The sequence below is a fragment of the Gobio gobio genome, assembly GCF_949357685.1.
Source record: "Gobio gobio genome assembly, chromosome: 7".
NCBI lineage: Eukaryota > Metazoa > Chordata > Actinopteri > Cypriniformes > Gobionidae > Gobio > Gobio gobio.
Genome location: NC_137103.1, coordinates 45,679,313 through 45,703,196, shown reverse-complemented (window position 1 = coordinate 45,703,196; position 23,884 = coordinate 45,679,313). Strand labels below are relative to the sequence as shown.

The following is a 23,884-nucleotide window of genomic DNA, read 5'->3' as shown; positions in this document are numbered from 1 at the left end:
TGTCATTAGGATATGTACCGAAAACTTTTAAGTTGGCTATTATTAAACCACTTATTAAAAAACCGCAACTTGATCCTACAGATTTAGTCAATTATAGACCAATCTCAAATCTACCCTTTCTGTCAAAAATACTTGAAAAGGCAGTGTCTTCACAATTATGTTCCTTTTTAGAAAGAAATGGTATCTGTGAGGATTTCCAGTCAGGATTTAGACCGTATCATAGCACTGAGACTGCTCTCATCAGAGTTACAAATGATTTACTCTTATCATCTGATCGTGGCTGTATCTCTCTATTAGTGTTACTCGATCTTAGCGCTGCATTTGATACTATCGACCACAACATTCTTTTGAATAGACTCGAAAATTATGTAGGTATTAGTGGAATTGCATTATCATGGTTTAAATCATACCTATGCGACCGTTATCAGTTAGTAGTAGTAAATGAAGATATGTCACACCGATCGCAAGTTCAGTATGGAGTACCACAAGGCTCAGTGCTAGGACCGCTACTCTTCACCCTGTACATGCTACCACTGGGAGATATCATTAGGAAGCATGGCGTTAGTTTTCATTGTTATGCTGACGATACTCAGCTCTATATTTCTTCACGCCCTGAAGAAACTTACCAATTCACAAGATTAACGGAATGCATAGCTGATATAAAACATTGGATGACCGGTAATTTCCTGCAACTCAATTCAGAAAAAACTGAATTTGTAATTATTGGACAAAAAAGCTCCACAAGTAGTAGCCTAGAATACTGTCTAACACTTGATAGCTGTTCTGTCAAGTCCTCGTCGTCAGTGAGGAACCTGGGTGTGCTCTTTGATACCAATCTTTCGTTTGAAAGCCACGTCTCTAGCATCTGTAAAACTGCTTTCTACCATCTTAAAAATATATCTAAATTACGGCACATGCTCTCAATGCAAAATGCTGAACAGTTAGTTCATGCGTTCATGACCTCAAGGCTAGATTATTGTAATGCTCAACTGGGTGGTTGCCCTGCTCGCTTAATAAATAAACTCCAGCTGGTCCAAAACGCAGCAGCTCGAGTTCTTACTAGAACCAGGAAGTATGACCATATTAGCCCAGTTCTGTCAACACTGCACTGGCTGACTATTAAACATCGCATACATTTTAAAATCTTACTTATTACTTACAAAGCACTAAATGGTTTAGCTCCCCAATACTTGAGCGAGCTCTTAACATATTATACTCCATCACGTCTACTGCGGTCTCAAAATTCTGGCCAGTTGATAATACCGAGAATATCCAAATCAACTGCAGGCGGTCGATCCTTTTCCTATTTAGCTCCAAAACTCTGGAACAGTCTTCCTAACATTGTTCGGGAAGCAGACACACTCTGTCAGTTTAAATCTAGACTAAAAACACATCTCTTTACTGTGGCATACACATAAAACACTTTTTCAATGAAATGATTGTTAGGCTGCATTAACTAGGTCAGCCGGAACCGGGAACACTTCCCATAACACCTGATGTACTCGTTACATCATCAGAAGAATGGCATCTACGCTAATGATAGTCTCTGTTTTATCCCGAGGTTTACTGCAGTCAGCCGGATCCGGGCCGTATCCAGATCAGATGGTGGACCTGCGCCCAGAGAAGACCAACACAGGACCCTGAAGTGTCTGCAGAGACCGTGATTAGACTCCCCCTGCAACTGCCTCATCGACACGGCATCTCAATAAACCCATCTCTGGCGTGTTGACTGAGATTGTTCGAATATTACAATTAAATAATACTTAAATCGATATGTCATCCTCAATAAACCCGTCTCCAGCGTGTTGCCTCCGATCATTCGAATATTGCACTTTAATAATTATTTAATCAACATCATCCTCAATAAACCCGTCTCCAGCATGTTGCCCCCGGTCCCTCGAATATTCTGATCTATTATGACCTCTGAGCTGTAAAGCTGCCAGAATGATAATAATAATCATACGCTGTTTGTTAATTGGCCAGAGGAGAACTGGCACCCCGACTGAGCCTGGTTTCTCCCAAGGTTTATTTTTCTCCATTAGGTCACCTGATGGGGTTTTGGTTTCCTTGCCACTGTTGCCTCGGGCTTGGCGTGCTCAGTTGGGGACACTAAATTTTTCAAATAAACATCGAAATAAATCGAAATAATAAACTAAATTAACCATTTAAACTAAATTACTGATCGAATTATTGATCTAAAGCCCACACTGTCGCTGTGTGATGGTTGAGATGGGCTGATGACATCAGCGTTTTTTCCGGAGTGGCTATCCGGCTGAATAAAATTATGCTGCATTATTTTCCTGTTTAACACTGTAAAGCTGCTTTGAAACAATCTACATTGTGAAAAGCGCTATATAAATAAAGTTGACTTGACTTGACTAATGTTTCTCATGAATTATAAAATGAACAGAAACTCATTACAGGGTCATTATTGTCAATTAATGCTCTTGATATTGTAATGATGATTATTAAATGTCGATTAATAGAATATATAAAAATGTTTTTGTGTTTGGGTAAACTGCATGTCATATTCTGGCTACACATTAAACAATCTAAGAACCGTTTATGAATTATTGCATTTTACGCATTAGAAATGAAGACTTCACATAATCTTATCAGCATGATGAATAAATTATATTAACTGGAATAAACTGTACACAGAAAGGGAGTCTAACTTGGGTCTAGCGTGAGTTGAAGCACTCACAAACACTCCAGTTAAAATCACGGAAGCTGACTACACTGTGAGCATGTGCACTGAACAAAACTCTTAGGCTGTGTCTGAAATCAGCCCATATGCCCTTAAATAGGGCAATATTTAAGGGGACAGCCATTTGTAGTCATGTCCGAAACCATAGTGGGCATTATTGAGTGCACTCATTCAATCCCACAATGCACTGCAATAATGAGTGTACAACTGATGTATGCGCAACAGCTAGAGAATACCCATAATGCACTGTCTCGCTGAATCAACCATCCATCCATTTTCCAAACCACGCTGGTCCAGCGCAATATCATGCATGTGTAAATTCCTTTTTAATTGATTATTAAATTGCTTAATTACGGTTTATACATGCTAGTTTCCATGGCAGAGTTCAAGATAAATCTTTTCATTACTATTGGAGCTGCCAGTTTGCTACATTTCAAATAATTATTAAACAGCAAGCAGAAACTAGGCAAAAGGGGCAGCCATTCCGGTGCACTCAGGGCCCTTTTAATGATCTGAGCACATGGTCTGAAGCGCATGGCGCAGGTGCACTTAGGGCTTGTCCGAAATCCACTTTTCTAGTTTAATAACGGAAAAAACGGTCTGCATGGCAAGCACATGGTCCAAAAGGGTTGTACCAAGTCTCTTAATGAGTCATGGGCATAAAGTGCAATAAACCAATCCGAGTCTCATCTCCCATTCCCTTTAAAAGCCAGTTGCGCTCACGCCATGGCGCATTTGCTTTTACATGGTGGAATTTGTGAGCGGAAAGACTGAATGCTTCTCCAGAGAGGAATCCTTTTCATTTTAGTATTTAAAATTCCCTGTGTGTGTAATAAGCAGAGTGTACGCATGTTGTGCACCCGCCTATAGGCGCATATTACTACACTCTAAAAAATGCTGGGTTAAAAATAACCCAAGTTGGGTTGAAAATGGACTAACCCAGCAATTGGGTTGTGTTAACCCAGCATTTGGGTTGTTTTAACCCAGCGGTTGGGTTAAATGTTTGCTTAAAACAACTCAATTGCTGGGTTAAAATAACCCAATCGCTGGGTTAAAATTACCCAATTGCTGGGTTAGTCCATTTTTAACCCAACTTGGGTTATTTTTAACCCAGCATTTTTTAGAGTGTAACGTGGCCTTTAAATAGCACAAAAAATACTGCACTATTGACTTTAGACCAGGTTTTTGTTGGTCAATGGCGAAGTCGTTTTCAGTTGCCTGAAAATAGCAACACGCCAACAATGCGTGTGAACACACCTCGCTAAACACAGACCAGCACGCCCATGGGCAAACAGATGAGCACGAGAGCATTGCTATTTAAACAATGTGGTGCTGGACAAGAAAATGACAACTGCGTCAGGCTGAAACTGGCAAAAAACACTAATGTCGCGTCTGGCGTCACATTCCCTATTGTATGATATGGCCCTCAGTGTCCTAATTCACTCACTCGTTTTTATTCACTCCCTCAAGTGGACTATATTAGTGGTGTCATGTAGGGACTAGTGAATGAGGGTATTCGATTTCGAACACAGCACTAGTTTCAGCGATGACTAATCTGAACGCCTCTGATTGGCCATCACATTCATAAGCTCAACAGAAACGTGCGTGATTGGTCAATAATGCTCAATACTGCAAAACGAAATCTGATGGAATGCCGCAGTCAGATGGATCGAATGAACGTTAATTATTGTAGTTTGTTTAACCATTATTATCACTTAAACATATTCTATTATATACATATTTTGAAACAAATTTCCATTACTTTTCCGAAACTTTTCATGGCCTGGAAATTGTCATTTTATGACATGGGTTAAGGGTACGAACCCTGCATGAAGAGATTTGGTCATATGATGCGTCAGTACTGGTTAAATTTGTCTACCATCTAACTCTAAGCATTTCTCAACATCTAAGCAAAGCCTGTCAGGGTGAGCTCTCTCGAATCATGACAAAGCTTTGCCATCCCCTTTCGCCACCAACATGAGCCAGCTTGTGACACAAGCTCTCGATGGTTCACGAGAGTTATTTTTAATGCTCTGTTCCGCAGTCCCTTTGCTTATCGCCCTTGAGCAAAAGCTGCCAATGTGGCAAAACTACTTGCGATGACAAAGGACAAAAACTCCCTTGAGAGTTCCCTCTGAGGTTTCTGAGACAGGTCGGTGGGAAGGATATAACCATGACACAACATCGTGTGCAGCGAGACGCCGGAAACCTTTGGAACTACCCATGGCGACAGATGCAAAAACGCACACATCTACCATTAATATTCATTACGAGAGTTAGCCTAATTTCTACAGCATTCGCTCAGTCAGAATCAACCAGGCCCTGAACCGCAAGCACAGTCAGCAGGAAAGTCTCACGTCACACCGGCTAAATATATCACAGTCAAATTTTCCCATCCTGCTGCAAATGACTCCCTCCTCCAGAAACATGCTCATAACATTCAATGGAGGGGAAAAAAATCAATTCATACGGCGTGCTCAGAGCTTCTGTGCTTTTGAATTGAGCGCAGAAATAAACCCACGCGCTACAAGGCCTACAACAGTCAGCGAAAGCTCCCAGCTGAATGGATGCAGAATCATCAATAGATTGCCAACGCAAAAGGTCATCCCATTTCCCATAATGACATTTCCTGCTCAAAAATGGGCCAAAGAGGAACCTGCAAGAACCAGTTCAGCAAGATTATAAGGATTAGAAGGGGTTCTAGGCACGCAGACAAAGAAAGGGCACCGTACTCACCAGAGTTGCAGAAAGTTGTGGATCTCAGGACATAAATGGGGAGATTGGACAGACGAAGAGGGGAAGAGAGCGCAGCTGTGTCGCTGTGCGGATCAGTTCATCAGCCTTTAGACTTCTTTCCAGGTTGATAACCGGCCCATTCTGCAGGCAGAAGGACAATTCAAAACAACACTGTGTCGTCATGTCAGTTTAAGCCACGTTTGTCAGTCATGCGAGGCTGCCATACGTTGCACCTTCTCCACATCAGGGTCTCTGTGTAGCGAAAGGGGGTTTGCCTCAAGAGCACGGGTGAAATCGCACAAGCCATATGTGCGCTGATTTACTTATCTCACGGTTAACTGAATCCTTAAACGGGAACATTGTGTTAAAAAAAAATAAACAAAATATGCCCAAAAGCATCAGCTTCTAGTTAAGCGTCTAACATTTCTGTGGATGCACCACTTTTAGGGGATTTAACCAAAAAAATGTGCCATGTTATGAGATTCATAAATACGTGAAATGGTTTCACTAACCAGAGAGGGATCCCAGAAGTCTCTTGGGTTTTCTCTTCCAGGTCATGTGACCACGTGCCCTCACACTTCCAGACGACTTGAGAGAGTTCCGTCTGTCCAGTGTACCTCGCCTTTTAAACAGATGCAGATGTGTGAGAAAACATTCAAAAATCCATTGATTCACAGATTTAATTTGATGAATTCTATGCATTACCTGAACAACTCCTTACTGTTTCTCTGTAAAGGTTTATTTTTTTATTTGAATTTAAAGGTTGTTTTCTTCTGCTCTTCCAAACCAAGATTCTGCAAGAAAGACAGGGGGAAATATTGGCATATTATATTAAGTAATAAATGTATTTGCAAAGTGCCTTTAACAATACATATTTGTGTTATGTAGGACGCACAACTTCACAATTAAGTGAACATTACATTGGTTTGAGCAGATGTTGTTATTTATGTCATGTCCTTGGGTGCTTGGGGAAACAAAACCTGGCAATTTATTATGAAATATTTCATGTGTATTTCAGATTTCATTATCTACTAGAAATGTTTCACGCCAAACATGCAGAAATATAAACAAAGTGTTTATTAAATATATGTATATTATTATATAATATTGCATTATTATTATGTTTTTAAATATTAAAAGTCTTCAAGCCTTACAGTTAAGACTAAATATTCTATTTCTATTATGTCATTTTATAGAAATAAGGCCATAAATTACAACACAAGTTACAGAAGATCAAAAGATACAGCATAACAGGAATGATATGTATTGTTCCAGATTCTCATCCCATGTCTAACATACAAAACTGCATAAAAAATGAGCTTGTAGAGATTTTTTTGCTACATATTATTGTAATTGTGACCATCTCTTACGTCTGTGACTGCACTGCCAAATCCAGCCTTCAGCTCCAAGCAATGAGAAATCCTTCAAAAACAAAACACACACACAAAAAACAAGGAGACGTTTATCAGTACAAGTAAATGAGCGACTGTCTCTGTGTGTGAAAAGTGCTCCCTCTAATGGTCATGTTTTGCATCGTTTAACAAGATGGTGATGCATTTGGTTTCTGGCTCTGTGTGACAGAAGTGCTTATCAAATATATGACATCCATTATAAAATAGTTAGTTCAGACTACATTGTGAGTGGATGAACCACCTTCAAATCTGCTGAAAAACGCCACTAAACACACTTATGACCACACATGTTATATTCATTCAGCAAGTTACTACATTAATCATTGTTTCTATCTTATTACCACATGATCAAACAATAATATAACTAGTGAGACATATTTATCCTGACTAGCCATTGATATAAACACTATATGAACAAACAACTCAGACACTTGACCTGTCAGTGAACTAAAACACAATTTACAGTACTTGGGGAAGACTGCCATCTACTGGCAAAATGAACTACTGACACCTACTGTCAATCATTTTCCAGTTTGATGAGCGCTCTGGGGAAAAAAGGGAACATGCAGACTTCTCCACATGTAATATATTGGCAGTTAAATATTTACCCAGTCTGGACTCAGCTGGTCCAAAAACCAATTTGGCCCATTTATTTAGAGGGCTTCAAGCGGATGCAAGATAAAAACACTTCGGTCCACAGTCTGTGAGCGATTGTGCAAACCAGAAGTTAATCAGTTCCTCTAAAGGCGCTTACAATCTGATCTCCTGTTTGACATGGAGCCACTTCAGAGGGTCCCCGAGATGAAATTCTATAATGATGTAGACTGAAATTCAGCACAAGGGCTCGACACACAAATCACACTGTATTAATGTTTAATGATCTCTAAAAGCTTCTATTCCTTTTTCGCTTTCTCAGGGTCCCGCGCCCTGGCGTTTACAGATTATCACCTGATCCCTACTCAAGGACTGTCCCAATGCGATGGCGAGCGAACACACACATCAGTGAGATTAAAGATCTCCGTTTGATGGCGGTTACAGTGCTCAAAAGATCCATAAAACACATAAGTTATCTCCTTGCGACACACAGCCCAGAGAGACAGCCATACACACGTTAGGCACGAGCACCACCACACCATGATGCAAGCGCATATTTAACACAGACGTCAGACTCCTTTGTTCCATATTGCGCTCGATGAGTGAAGCAGGAATTATATCAAAAGACAAACATATGGCGTACGCATGTTTACATTTTGCTTTTCCTACGGCGCTCTTTCAGACGAACAGCCTTTATAATATATTTACAATTTTCTCAATAGTGTAGCAGTCACTCAAATCTTTTTTTCCAACATAAATGAAATATTAATAAGATCTAAACTATTTATATTGTGAGCATTAATAATGAATTGCAGCCCTTTCAACATTGTGCTTCAAAACGTAATATCAAGCCTGAGAGGAAAGCAGATATTTTCCCACTTTCATTTAGCTGGAGGGTTATAAATTAAGAGGGTCCGTGCTTTGCTAAATATTGTAAAATCCCCTAATGCATTAATCAAATAAGTAAATCTTCGTGGGGCGCTCGGAAGGCGATAAAGCCAGAGCAGCAGAAAACAGTGCTATTGAAATGTGTTTAAGCGTTTCATTACTTTAATTTACTAATAAATAAATAAATCAACTTGGACACACTTCACTCGCTGTAAAATTTGAGAATCAAATGACATTTTGATGGAGACTCTAAACGGGGAAAGATCTCCACAGGGCTTTTAGAGAAAGTGCAGACTCTTAACTCAGTCATGGAAAAAGTCGGCTCACTTCTGCCGGTGTGCAATTTCATTAACGCTTACATGCAGGCAGCCATTGATTTGCAAAGGAATCTCTCTGAAATGCAGGTCTAATCAATCAAACGTCTCCATTAATTTCAGCCAGGGCTGTCGCTTGAATTCACAGGGCCTCGGATGAATTTTTTATGGGTGGACTGGACCCAAGGAAGTTTATAATACCTGGAGAAAGCTATACGTTAGCTTTCCAATTCATCTCAATGACAGATGTTTGGCTGGCCAGGACCCCCCGGAAGTGTGCAACGAATGGCCGTCAATAGAAAAACATGTAGATAAAGCATATGATAACTACTCTAATTATGTGTCATTACATGGTTAATTGGGTATTATTACTTGCATCTAGCATTGTTTTTGCTCCCCGGTTGAGAAGCACTATAGAAGAGCTTCTCAAATGCCTTTTGTGTCCCCAGTAAAGATCATGATCTTACTGCCTTAATATGTTGAACAATATTAATTTTAAATCAGCCATAGTCATAAATAAGATTCATGAGCATTTTGAACCATCATATATACATTTTTCCTACCCCATTTACGTGATAAATACAACACTTTTCCATTGTTGGCTATATCAGTAATGATTCTCTAATACAGGGGTGTCCAAAGTCCGGCCAGAGGATGAATTTCAAACGTCCCGCAGCTTGTCTATTAAAATATATTATGTGGCCCGCCACCCATAATTTACAAATTTCACTGTGCAGTTTCATAATGTCAAACAGTCTTAGATTTTAGTCCCGGGAAACAGCGCCAAAAGCGGAACGAAACAGTGGTAATTGTGCGTCCTGCGCAGGCAGCGCGCGACTCACAAGCGTCTTTACTTGCTGAGTGTCTCGATCACACCACCACTAAAACAGCCAGTGAGAAGCTTTCGAGTTCGGCGTTGAGGTCTCCGGTACAAGCAGCAAATCTCTGTGATTTAATTTAGTTTAAAGCCAGTTGAAACAGCGCTGACTTAAAGGGGTCATGAATTGAGAAATCAACTTTCCCTTGAGCTTTTGATATATGAAAGATCATGGTAATATAAGAATATCCTGGAAGTTTTTAGAGCTGAAAACTTCCTTGTTATTCAAAGAAAAGCTTTTATTGACAGCTCGCTCTGTAAACAATCGATCTGCGAATGTGCCTCCCTGTGACGTCAGAGTGCAGTGAAACACCGCCTCAACAGAAGACGACGAACACCTAATTCTGTAGCCCCGCCCACTGATGTGTGCCTGGCATGTTAGTTAAATAACAGCCCTATGTGGAGCTAAACTTTATTGAACTTCCAAGCAATAAAGCTTATGGCATGTTTCAAACATGCAATAAGCTTTCTTAGGATTCCAAAATGTATTGTTGAACTTCATTTTTAATGAAGATCCAGCTCACGTGGGGAAGACATTGCATTAGTTGGCTTCATTTCACCACGGATTCGTTTGTAAACAAGAGACTGCATTTGCAGACAGGATGAGATTAAAAAACGATGCTGTGGCTTCTGGATCTGACAGGAATGATGCAACACAATTATGTGAGTAAAAAAATGTTTTTATATGTGATAGTATTGCATTGTTGTGTTTGAGATCTACTGATTATTTTGCGAGCCCTGTGTGCGAATCATTCCGGTTGCGTTTCTCCACATTGGAAGTTTTCAAAACAATTCCTCACGTGTAAGGGAGCCGAAGCTCATTATAATATGCAAAACTGTTATCATATCATAGCAGTGGGCGTATATATATTTACTTCCAAGTCTTCAATGCGGCATGCCCATAAAAACCGAGCGTTCCAGGAGAGAGGCTCAAAACCAGTGTAGAAAATAGCCTATAACTTATTCATTATGATGCTTTTGAATGTAAAAACCACGCAAACGTCCTAAGTTGACCTCAGACGAATACATTTTTTTTTAAGGGTAACTAAACCCCTGCTCAGAGCTTAACTCCACCCACTGGCAAATTTTGAAAAATGCTGGAAAAGTGGGCAGAGCCCAGCGGAGACAGAGGGGACGAACCGAGGGCGGGGCTGAGCAGAGGGCGTGCACCTGAGACACGCAGTGACGGATTGATTGACAGCTGTCAGACTCGCGAGTCGCAAAGATGGAGAATGACTGGAGTGACGCCAGCTTTGCAACAGAGCGGTCATTTCTCCTACCTTCACCTGAAGTGGAGGAGGGTGGATTGTCTGTAGACACAAACCCAGAGCCTTATCAATGCGAGCCGCTGCTCAAACTGCGTTAACTCCCGATGCAGACGATGCTAGCGAAGCAGCCACGCAAGAGAACTGACCTAATCTATCTGCGTCCGCGGCAACCACTTGCGTGTCAGGGTTTGAAAGCGCGTCTCATGTATGAAAATTATCTGTACACATGACGGGCGGCAATAATATCGCAAGAAAAGCCTGACGTGTACTGACAACTGCATTATTTAACCGTATTTTCTTCAATACAATGTTAAAGCAAGTGTCAAGTCAGTTTCATTCATAATGTTTCTACTTCATGTAATATGACAGTTCATACTGGAGTGAAGCCGTTCTCATCATGTGATTGGGGGAAACATTTCTGAGGGCGTGGTGAGCTCATGTCAGGGGCGCGGATAGTGAGCCGTTGGAGGTACCATCCTACGTCACGATGTACCACAACGTCCAATAGGAAAATTCAACTGCAGTAGCCACCGTTCAACCTTAAGAGGGCAGCACTTTGGCGGTTTTACACCATATTTTATAGAATTAAAACACTTTATACTCAAATGTCAAAACATTTACTCGAATCAATGAACAGCATTAATAAAGCCCCAGTATTACAGATCATTAACTAAAAAAAGTTGGTTTAGGGTTTAGTTATCCTTTAAAAGCCAGTTCATGACCCCTTTAAATCAACAACACTAATGTGCAAATCAGGAGAAACGTTGAGCCGATCTAGTCAGAATACTTTTCAACCAACAATTCACCAACATTTATCATGAATTAACTGTGGTAACACTGTAACCGTGGTATTTTGTGAGAAATGTAGTTGAATCTCTCATTTTATTTAGGTATTAAATGAGCAATAAAGGCCAAATTACAGACTATATTTTTTGTCATAAACTTGCAGTTTTGTGCATTTCTAATTATATTGAATGTGTTTATAGACTAAATACCATTAAGCCATTCTCGATAGAAACAATATTTTTACTTTTACCGTGTAGTGAGGTGCCATGTGTTGTTTTACCAGTGGTGATCTAAAACGAGTACTTTAAATAAGAATAGAGTTCTAATATAAATGTATATTTCACCCTTTAAAAACAAGGTTGTTAAAAGTTTTACAGATATTGTTTGTGTATTAAATGTACATCTGCGTCCTATCTCAAGCTACTCAACTGTCAGCTCAAGTTTCCAATAAAAAACATGTATGTATGTATGTATGTATGCATGCATATGTATATATATATATATAAATACATTTTATTATTTTATATTTGTACAATTAAACATTACATATTTAATGAAATATATTATGAAAAAAAATTTACACAATAGCCCTTCCCCCCCCCAGATAATATGCCTGATTTATACTAAAATTATGAAGCGAACGTAAGAGAACGTAAAAGCCACACAGAAGAAGAATTGAGAAGGATAACGATTGGTAAATAAGATGTTCTTTGATATATTACTGAATACGTTCCAATCACAGTATTTAGCGGACACAAAGCAACTTTTGAGTTGAATAAATCACATTGTGATCCCAAGACTATACATCAAGTGTAAATTCTCCTAGAAATATTAAAATCATTGCCAACTGAATGCCACCATACAATAAAGAAAACACTGATGAAAGCGTTTTTTTGCCTGGCAATGAAAATAATGCGGGCGTGGCGGTGTGAGAGATGGTGGTTTGCTTTCTCATGACAAGACGCTTTGAAAGTCAGTTTGAAAAGTTGAGCAAGGTTTAAAAGCGAGCTGCAGTTTCAGCAGCCAGAGCACAGCGAATGGAGCCGACCAAGTGCAGAGGGATTACACAGGAACAAAACAAGTCAAGAAGCAGTAAGCATAATGTTAGGAGAACTGCTTATGTGCAGAAACAGTCTGACAGGGCTGTGAGAGGCTGTCACTTATACACAAACACCCAGCAAAGAAGCTTAGAGGAACCTTTAAAAGCATTTCATCTACACCAGCTTGTTTGACTTTGCCACCTCTTTTCATTCTCTGCAATACAAACCTGTTGGAAATGCAGACATTATTGCATAATCATGCCTTGAGTCACAAATACAAGATCACTACTGTTCACACTAGGTAATAGAACTATTTGATTTAGGAAACAAGAGACTCTTCATATAATGTAAATGACGGCAGAAATGTATTCATTTCTGAAACACTGATAATGTTTTCAATAAAAGTTTTGATGTAATTAATAATAATAAAAATATTTATATTTTAGTCATGCATTTTTTTTTACTTTAAGCCTCAAAAAATATTGTATATATTTTAATATTAATATCAAGTCAAGTTTATTTGTATAGCTCTTTTCATAGTACACATTGTTTCAAATCAGCTTTACAGACAATCATGATGTTAATGTTTACAATATAAAATTAATATCTTTATGCCTGCTATAGTCGCATTTAGTAGATTAGTAGGGCAATAATATAGTTATTACAATTTGCGACTTGAAACATTTATGTGCATGCCAGCAACATATCTAATGTCTTTAACAGCCATTTACTACTGAATTACAAGCATTATTCTAAGTTTTATTATATTAGACAATGTATGTCAGGAATATAGAGCAACCTCATTACTTGTTGAAAAACATCATAGATCATATAAATTATTAAATATTTGACAACATTGGCACATGCCAGTATATTTTCACAGGGCTTGATCTTTTAGCCGTTGGTTTGTCCAGCATAACAAATAGAAACATTAAAAAAAAAATAATGAAATTACCAAATCCCTAAAGGCATCAAAACTAAGGTGTCAATGTATTTGAGACTTAATCTAGAATTGAGCAAAATCTGTGAAAAGTACAGTGCAAAAGCTTCATTAACTCTTACAATTAAACTATATTGTATAATTTTTTCATTGTTAATACTACTATTCAAAGGTTTGGACTCAGTTTTACCATAACAGGAATAAATTACATTTTAAAATAGCAAAAACATTTTTTTTACATTTAATATTATTGTTTTTACTGTATTTTTGATTTAAAAAATGCCTTGGTGAGCATAAAAGCCTTCCTTATAAAACATTTACAAAAATATCCAAACTTTTAAACAGTAGTGTAAATACTAAAATACAATAAATGAATGGATATTTCACTGTGCTATGGTCAAAATAATAATAATAATTTTACATAGTTAAAAGGATTATTTTAATATGAAAATGGCCAAAACCATCCTCACAGCCACACAATGACGCCTTTCCTCACCTCTCTCAATGTGCTCTGCTCTACATGCAAGTAAGATAATAGGCTTGTATGCCAATTTTCAATAGCTGTATCAGCCTATCCGGACACACGCGTATTACCCAGACGAGTCATTATATTTTATATGCCCTTGGCATTAATTGAAGCTAATGGCATTTCATAGATATCCTTTATTTGACCTCTTTTGTGCTGAGCAGCTTTTGTATATTGCGGTTTGTGCTGAGCCTCAGACAAGAGTCAGTTCCCCAGAAGCCCCTATTCCACCTGGGTATCTATGCCTGAGGGAGACAGTTGTCCCATAATACCCTTCACAGTGTGTGTGTTCTTAACATATGGGTGGGATTCTTCTGAAGTCGCTCACACAATCTGTGAAAGGGCAGAGCCAAGTATTTAGGCCCAGAGCTATGCAGAAGAACGCTATAAAACACTGCTGTAAAACACAGAGTGGCCTTTAAAGTGACCACAAAACATTACTTACTGAAGTAGTAATAATTACAGTTATTGATCATTGACAGCTAAATTGGAAATTTCAAATACTTAAATGTGCATCTCAATCAATCTGACTGCATTTGACTACATCTGATTGATTATGTCTTTGCAGTAGAACTGCATGATTAATCATTTAAAGATCACAATCTCGACTCAAACACCCATGTGATCTTATTTTGAAATGACTATGATTCGTCTATGTCTATTTAACCTTTGACAAGTACGATCACAGTGAACATTCAGATCTGGGTTGGCACTGCCGCTGACCAAGAGAGAGCAGATGTCATGTAAATAGAAGGTACGAAACAGCTTCACAAACAGTCTTTTCAACCACAGTATCATTATTTAGGTTACAATAATTTATATCACAGAAGTACTGGGTTTATCGTTTGGCAGCGGCTGTTTGCACTAAGTGAAAGTAAAATTTTCTAAGTGCAAATAGTTGTAGATGTTATTTACTAAGTGAAATAGCACACTAAGTGAAAATAGTGATATATTTACACCATGTAAAAGTAGTTTGCAATATGTGTAAATAGTAATTAGATGCTATTTATACTTTATTTTGACAGATACATACTATTTGCACCTCAGTATTGTTGTACATTAATAGGATGCAATAATAACAGTGTGTAAATGATTATATTTATTACAATTATTAAATGGATGCCGCCTTAATGGGACAATAAAAGCCCTCCCTACACCTACCCCTTCAAAAACACTGATTCATCCAGTTTTGAAACAAGTGATGTCTTAATGAGTGAGTCATTGAATCATTCATTCAAACTTTTTAATAAACTGCAGCAATTTTATCAGGACCTCTAATAAATGACATTATTTTGTTTAGTTGTCTATTCAGAATCATGATCTCTATTTTAAACAAAAAAAATAGATTTTCAGTTCATCCAGAATCAAGCAGCTCTACTTTGCAGCAACACAAACTGACACGCTTGTTTTGTTGAACTCCATATGGCATCATTTTATAAACACCGCAATACTGTCCTTCAGTTGCTAAACAAATAGTTCCAAAACTTTAAAATCATTTACTCAACCTTATGTCGTTTCAAACCTAAAAAAATTTTTTTTTCTTCTTTCAAGGACAAAAGCAGATGTTAGGCAGGATGTTGTTTACACACTGTGGCTTTCCATACAATGGAATTGAATGGGGTGTTGTCAAGCTCTAAAACTGACATAAAAAGCACCATATAAGAACAATAAAACTATTATTATTGTATGAATCGCATGCAATATTGCAAGCCATATGGTCTAAGTCGCTATTCACTATAACTTTTAAATCTTATTTGTATCACTCATATATGTTAATATATGAGATATACATATGTATATGTGACATGCTTGTTTGACTGTGCAAAGTATATATAATATAATTAACACAGACGAGAAGAAATTGTTGAATAAAGTCATTATTTTTGTTTATAATTAGTCTCCTACGCGGTTTACGTTGTCCAGCTCCTGCGTTGTGGTGCTCACGTGAACAGCATCGGCCAATGGTAAGCTGGCGTTCTGGCATAGCTCTGACGTAACTTGGAAGCGCTGGACCGTATTTACTACGTCAACAGCATTGGAGACTGACACAGATGTGAAGAAATTGTTGCATAAAGTCGTTATTTTTGTTCGTTTTTTGCGTACAAAAAGTATTCTCGTCACTTTATAACATTAAGTTTGAACCACTGGAGTCACATGGACTATTGTAACGACATCTTTCCTACCTTTCTAGACCTTGAAAGTGGAAATTGAATTGCTTTCAATGGAGGGATCAGAGAGCTCTCGGATTTCATCAAAAACATCTTCATTTGTTTTCCGAAGACGAACAAAAGGTCTTACGGGTTTAATAAGACATGAGAGTGAGTAATTAATGACAGAATTTTCATTTTTGGGTGAACTAATGCTGCGTTCCAGGCAGGTTTTTGAGCCCGTAAGTTATGACTTCAAACCACGACTCACGACTTTGTAGCGTTCCAGGCAGTCACGCCAAACTGCCTGAGCAGTAGCTAGACGTAAACAAAAAATGGCAAACCGTGCGGGGCTTATGCTCATTTACAATCATTTCTATCGCCAAAGGTGCTTACTCCTTGCTTATTTGAGGGAAACAGAGGAGAAAAAACGGCGCTAATAATAAGGCAAGAGACGCTGTTATACCTTTTATTTTACGTTATTTGTATATTTGGAAATTGATTTGGTATTCATTTATTTTTGCACTCAATGGCCTGAAAACTAGCTTACACTAGAAAAGCTGCAGATAATGCATAACATTTGCGGATAAATAACGTTAGAGCAATACCTTATATTTGGTTTTTAATGTACGACTTTCACAAACACTGCATCATTAACGCCGCATTCACACGGGGCTTCGGCGTCAACGCTTGACAGAGGGCGTGGCTGAAGCTTGGTGCTGACGCGACCGTCATAGTGACAACAGCTAATCCACTGTCAGAAAAAAAGGTACATTGCTGTCACTGGGGCGGTACCCTAAGGTACATAACAAAAAAGGTACTAATATGTACCTTTAAGGTATTAATATGTACCTTTAAGGTACTAATATGCTCTCTTAAAGTACTGATATGTACCTTTTGAGGTACTAAAATGTACCTTTCAGGGGTGAGTAAGGTACAAAGATGTACCTTTTCACTTTTGTACCTTAGGGTACCGCCCCAGTGACAGCCCTGTACCTTTTTTTCTGAGAGTGCATTACTTGCCGCTTGGACCACAACACAACACAAAAAAAGCGCCTTTTTTGACAGCTAGTCTGTGAGACTATTTTGTGTATGAAAACTGATCACTTTAATATTTTATTCCTCATTTGGCTGGGGGATAGCGCCTATTTGAACCACACATGATATGATATGCTGCCTGTCATTCAATGATAAACAGAGTACACGACGGAATACAAGCATGATACATTCCAGATTCTCCAACCGTCTCTGCCGCCTCCTTCCAGGCCTGGTCTCTCCAGTTTGTGTCCCGGTATGTAAATAATGATTTGTAGTAAAGATTACCCAACGCAATTAAACTTTTCCTCCGTTCTTCACTCTTCATTCACCGTTGTTTTAAACGAACGCTATTGGCTAGCGTCTGCTCTAGGATATTTGCATAGGGTGATCTGATTGGATGACGCCTGCGTTGGCGCTTGAAAAGTTGAGAAATCTTCAACTTTTGCCGCTTGCAACGTGAGTGAAGCGACGCAACGGAACCCACAATTCAGTTCGTCAACGCATGACGTCACCCATTCAAAGTAAACGAGAAGCGTTGACGCCGACGCCCAGTGTGAATGCGGAGTAAGGGCTGCCATTGTTGCTTCGCGGGCTATGTGACATCAGAGCTCGTAACTGGGAGTACATCGATGTAGTTTGAGTTCACGGGTGGAAAGTCACGGGTTTGACTGCCGTTCCAGTGCACTTTCTGGAGTAGAAGGCTGGAAAAAAACGGGTTGCCTGGAACGCGGCATTACCCTTTAAAAGTCAATCTGTCCAATTCGAAAACATAAGTGATTGTTAATCAGTTTCACCTGCTTTGGTGCAATGAAAGTGAAAACAGGTGCACTGGAGGGGCAACAGCAAGACAACCCCCAAAAAGGGACTGATTTTGAAGGTGATGGCGATAGACAATTGTTTTCTCCTTATTCTTCCTGACTAATTTGTATTTAGTTTTGTGTTTTGTTAGGGACCTTGTCACTAACATGAGGCAGTACCGGCAACTAGTGATGGGCAGATCGAGGCTTCGTGAAACACTGAAACAAGTGAAGCAAGTGAAGCAAATGTGCCGTATTGTGTCGAAGCTTCAAAACAATTCGACACCTGTCTCCACGGTGACCCATGCTGGTCAGAAGAGTGTAAATGCAACAAAAACCCAGGCCAAACATGCATAAAAACACCTTAAACAAATCTATTGCAAAGGTTTTATTGAAAGTAAAATCTTTCAAGTGCAATTAACTTATCATCTAATAAAATTAAATATTAAGTGTATATATGTTCTTTTATCAATTGTTAGGACTTGTTTCATGGATGGCTCCGATAAACAGGCCAATATGAGACTATTAACTACTATTATTCCTTTTAATTATACTAATGTCTAATTAAAACGTCTACAAATGTATAAAACTGATCAGAGATCAGGTAAAACCCACAGACAGTTGTTCAATGGTTCTCAGTGACTCCTCATGATTCATGGGTTCACAGAGATCCTTCCCCCTCAACAGTGAACCATTGACATTTCGAAGTGTTTCGAAACAGAAGCCTTGTTTGCTGAAATCACGTGACTTTGGCATTTTGATACACGCTCCGAAACAATGGATTCGAAACAAGACTTGTAAAGCTTCAAAGCTTCATGAAGCAGTGTTTTGAAATTGCCATCACTACCTTGTCTGGCTATCACCAGACCAAGCTCAATTTAAGATTGAACATTGGTCTGGGGAGTCTGCTATGTATTTTCTACTGCACAAGAGGCGTGATAAACGAGCATAAATTAAATTACTCTGTATAAAATTGGATAGTCCTTCAACCAATCAGACCACAAGAGGCGTGATCAACAGGAAACAACCCATCTCTTCTCTATCGGTCATCGTGTTAAACCCACCAATAGCGCGCCAGGTGGATAAGCCAGTCTGTGATTGGTTCCCGCAAAAGTGTAACAGAAGCAGTAGAAATGAATGTACAGGTTTCCAGACTGAGCTGCAGGGAGAAATCAAATCGCCGGCAGATCAGGCTGGGTTTACCCAATCTAATCACTACCTGCAACCCTATCAGGTTTCATCCTCCTTTAGGATGGCACATCCATACATGCTGCGCAAGGAGGTTTGGTGTGTCTCCCAGCATAGTTTCAAGAGCATGGAGGAGATACCGGGAGACAGGCCGTTACATGAGGAGAGCTGGACAGGGACGTAGAAGGGCAACAACCCAGCAGCAAGACCGGTTACTACTCCTTTGTGCAAGGAGGAACAGGAGGAGCACTACCAGAGGACTACCAGGGCACAAGAGCCATACCAGGAGCACTACCAGCCCTACAAAATGACCTCCAGCAGGCTACTGGTGTGCATGTTTCTGACCAAGCTGTCAAAAACAGACTTCATGAGGGTGGCATTAAGGCTCTAGTTCTCTAGTGGGACCTGTGCTCACAGCTCAGCACCATGTAGCTCGATTGACATTTGCCAGAGAACACCAGAATTGGCAAGTCCGCCATTGGCGGCCCATTCTCTTCACGGATGAGAGCAGATTCACACTGAGCATGTGACAGACGTTAAAGAGTCTGGAGATGCCATGGGGAATGTTATGCTGCGTGCAACATCATCCAGCAAGACCTGTTTGGCGGTCGGTCAGAAATGGTCTAGGGAGGAATATCCTTGGAGGGTCGCACAGACCTCCACATGCTAGCCAATGGTCCCCTTACTGCTGTTAGGTACCGGGATGATATCCTCAGAGCCATTGTCAGACCTTATGCTGATGCAGTGGGCCCTGGGTTCCTCCTGGTACATGATAATGCCTGGCCTCATGTGGCTAGAGTGTGTAGGCAGTTTTAGATGACAAAGGCATTGATGCCATTGACTGGCCCTCACGTTCCCCAGACCTAAATCCAATTGAGAACCTCTGAGACATTAAGTATCGGAGCATCCGAAGCCACCAAGCAGCACCACAGACTGTCCAGGAGCTCACTGATGCCCTGATCCAGGTCTGGGAGGAGATCCCCCAGGACACCAACCGCAATCAGGAGCATGCCCAGATGTGGTCGTGAGTGCATACAGGCACGTGGGGGCCACACACACTACTGACTTACATTGAGTTGCTGTGATGAACTTCATGCAAGTTGGATTAGCCTGTAACTTCAGTTCTTTACAAAGATTTTTGGTATAATTATGAATTAAGCCCTCAGTGTGTTGATGATTTTGGTTTCCATTGCCTGATTTCACATAATTTTGTTCTTAAGAAATTATACACAAGAACCAATGACTTAAAACATAGCAAAATGTCTTGACACTCAATATTCGAATATACGTGAATGAGATTTGAAAACAGAGGCTCTTCAGCAAGTTATCAATGAATAACAACTTAAATTTCTGTCTTTTCCTCTCACAAAGCTATCGCATGGGTTCAGAAAACATAAAATGCTTTAGATGAGCTGTCTTTTGTCATTTCTGGAGCTTGACAGCCTCTGAGAGTCACCAGTCATGTTCACTGCATGGTCAACATTCAGCTAAATTTCTCAATTTGTGCTCCACAGAAGAAAGAAAACCATACAGACTTGGAATGACATGAGGGTGAATAAATGATTGCAGATCATTTACTCCTTTTTAGGTGAACCATCCCTTTAAAATACAGTGACTTAAAATAATAGATGATGCATAAGAAATTACCCCCCAAAAAATATTTCTTACTCAGACATGCATTACCATTCAAAAGGCTGGGGTCAGGGTTTTTTTTAAGAAAAAAGAAAGAAATTAACACTTTCAATCAGCAAGGATGCATTAAATGTATTAAAAGTGGCAGTAAGTGACTTTAATAATCCGGTGTATTATAATGCATTATGTTAAAACAGAAATGTCTTAAATTGTAACAATTTCACAATATTACTGTTTTTACTGCATTTTGATCAGATAAATACAGCCTTGGCAAGCATAAGAGACTATTTAAACTTTTGAAAATATTTTTAAAGATCTCACGACCCAAACTTCTGAGATATGTGAAGTATGCACATACTGTATGAGCAAATGTGTTTGGCTAACACTGAGCAATGCGAAAGACTGCAAATTAGCTTTTAAAATAGACAGGATCCAAGACTTGCAGAAATGTTTGGAAAAACGCTTGACACTCTCACACCTTTATGATTGGAGGGGTTCTCCTTTAAAGGCTTTTAAGACTTAATCCTGCAAAAAGGCTCCTGCAGAAATTCAAAGGCACGTCACACATTTGAATATCTCCAGAGCTCTGTACCTCCCCCCTTGAGAGAAGAGCAGATAGCGATATCATGTGCTTTACCTTCGCTGCTGAGGTTTTATTGAAGTGAGGGATAGTGTTGTGATGTCACAGACAGTTCTCGTCGAGTGGAATTAGCCGATAGATCAAATCCCTCAACCTCGTGGGAGAAATCACAGTGCACTAACTAATCTGCGGTTGAGATTTTCCTGCAAGAAGCAGATTGAGTCTCAACTTGTGATGTGCTGCTGAAAGAAAATGTCAGAAATCAAACAGATCCCGTTAATTGCACTACACTTAAATTACTTATGCATGGGCACACTGAGTTAATATCTTCAACCGTAGATGAAATCCAGCTTATCTGGTTTGGGTAAATGTTTCCAGCCGTCATCACACAGAAAATGCACGCATTGTAGAAAATTCTGTAGGTTTAATGTGTCAACAGTATCATATTGCCCTATTCCAAGTACTCTATTTGTCAAGTCTTCCTCTTGCTATTATATTTCAGATCATCATTGTCTTTTATAGCTATGTAGAGCATAGCATAAAAAATCAATATTATCTCTACACTGATCTTAACAATGACAAAGCAGTATGTAAGGGTATATTGACTGAGCCTTTATTCACAAGTAAAGGCCTAGTCAGAGAAATGCCTGCCTAATAAGCATCCTGTTAATACTTGCTAGTGCACAGGTACTTTGTTTAACCGTTTCAGGCAGTTCAGAGAAACCATAAGCTCAATATTTGGCCAAATACACCATTTCTTTATACTGATGGTCAAGACTGGCCAATAAAAAATTATATTTTTAAGTGTTAATACATTTTATTTAAGTGTTCTATTAATTTTAGACAACACACACACACACACACGCACACAAGTTTCTATATTATGGATGCATTAAACCGATCAAAAATGACAGTAAAGACATTTATAATGTTACAAAAATGTCAATTTCTCAAATGTCAAATGCTTTTATTTTGATATTTCTAGTTATCAAAGATTCCTGAAAAAATATATCACTACTTTCATTAAAATATCAAGCAGCACAACGGCTCACAACATTGGTAATAATAAGAATTGTTTCACTGAATCATATTAAAATGATTTCTGAAGGACACTGAAAACTGCATGGCTGCTAACAATTTTGCTTTGCCATCGAAGGAATAAATTGAGTGTTTAAAGGAACACTCCACTTTTTTTGAAAATAGCTAATTTTCCAACTCCTCTAGAGTTAAACAGTTGAGTTTTACCGTTTTCGAATCCATTAAGCTGATCTCCGGGTCTGGCAGAAGCACTTTGGGCATAGCTTAGCATAGATAATTGTATCTGATTAGACCGTTAGCATCTCGCTCTAAAAATGATCAAAGAGTTTTGATATTTTCCTATTTAAAACTTGACCCTTCTGTATCGTGTACTAGGACCCACGGAAAATGAAAAGTTTCGATTTTCTAGGGCGATATGGCTAGGAACTATACTCTCATTCCTGTGTAATAGTCAAGGAACTTTGCTGCTGTACCATGAGTGCAGCGGCGCAATGATATTACGCAGCACCTAAAAATAGGCTAACTTCTGTCAACATAACCAACGTGACAACGGGAGCGTGCAGGGGACTATTTTAAGGTGCTGCGTAATATCATTGCGTTATGTATTTTTGTATTTGTGACTAGGGTGGCCATACGTCTGGATTTTGGCCGGACAGTCACTCATTTGTCCTCCTTTTTGGAGTTGCGCTGAAAAGTTGCTGAAAAATAACCTGCTCTTGAATCTTTATTGGGAAGCAACAGCAGCATAGCGTCTAATGCCGTAAGATCTCTGGTCAAACAAATGATTGCTTGAGAGCGATGTCAAATAAATATCTGATATATCATTAGTTAAAAACGTAAACAAGCCTCCACAACGTGCTGGCTACGTCATATCATAACTTTAACATGCTGAAACGTCAGACCTCTTTTAATCCGGAATGGACAAAAGAGCAAAAATGTATATCAAAAGCAGTAGAGACGCTTTTCATGGATTTGGCACTGTGCCAGATTATTTGTTTATTTATGCATTTCTTTTATTTCCAGAAGTCCAGAAATGTTGTTTTCAGGCACTGTGCACTTTGCAAGACAGGTTCATCTGTGGTCAGTTTTTGAAACAGACATCACAATGTCTTGAATAAATACAAATACTGTGAACAAACACTTTTCTTGCCTCTTGCCACATAGGTCTACTTCAAGATATATCATGAATAGAGTAGGCTATTTCAGAATCCCTGTATCATGATACCATCGATATGACGGACAAAATTGTATTGTAGTTGCGAGTACACCAGAGTCCTATGCAATTATTCTTGCTTCACTAAATGCTGCAAAGTGTCCTCCTTTTTGGCGTAATGGAAATGGCCACCCTATTTGTGACCTATTAAAGACTTAAACAT

At 39.1% G+C, this 23,884-nt stretch overlaps 2 protein-coding genes across 5 annotated transcripts in view; one reads left to right on the top strand and one right to left on the bottom strand.

The window, feature by feature from the left end:
• Positions 1–23,884, top strand: part of tfpia (tissue factor pathway inhibitor a) — a 1,059,262-nt gene that overhangs the window by 342,024 nt on the left and 693,354 nt on the right. The window lies entirely within an intron of this gene.
• Positions 1–23,884, bottom strand: part of pcbp3 (poly(rC) binding protein 3) — a 78,722-nt gene that overhangs the window by 46,656 nt on the left and 8,182 nt on the right. For all 4 annotated transcript variants that reach the window (XM_079820833.1, XM_079820834.1, XM_079820831.1 and 1 more), the window contains exons 2-5: positions 6,814–6,865; positions 6,149–6,237; positions 5,956–6,065; positions 5,444–5,584 (exon numbers count right to left, since the gene is read on the bottom strand). The gene's annotated coding sequence lies outside the window, so the exon portion shown is untranslated. The remainder of the gene's footprint in view (positions 1–5,443; positions 5,585–5,955; positions 6,066–6,148; positions 6,238–6,813; positions 6,866–23,884) is intronic.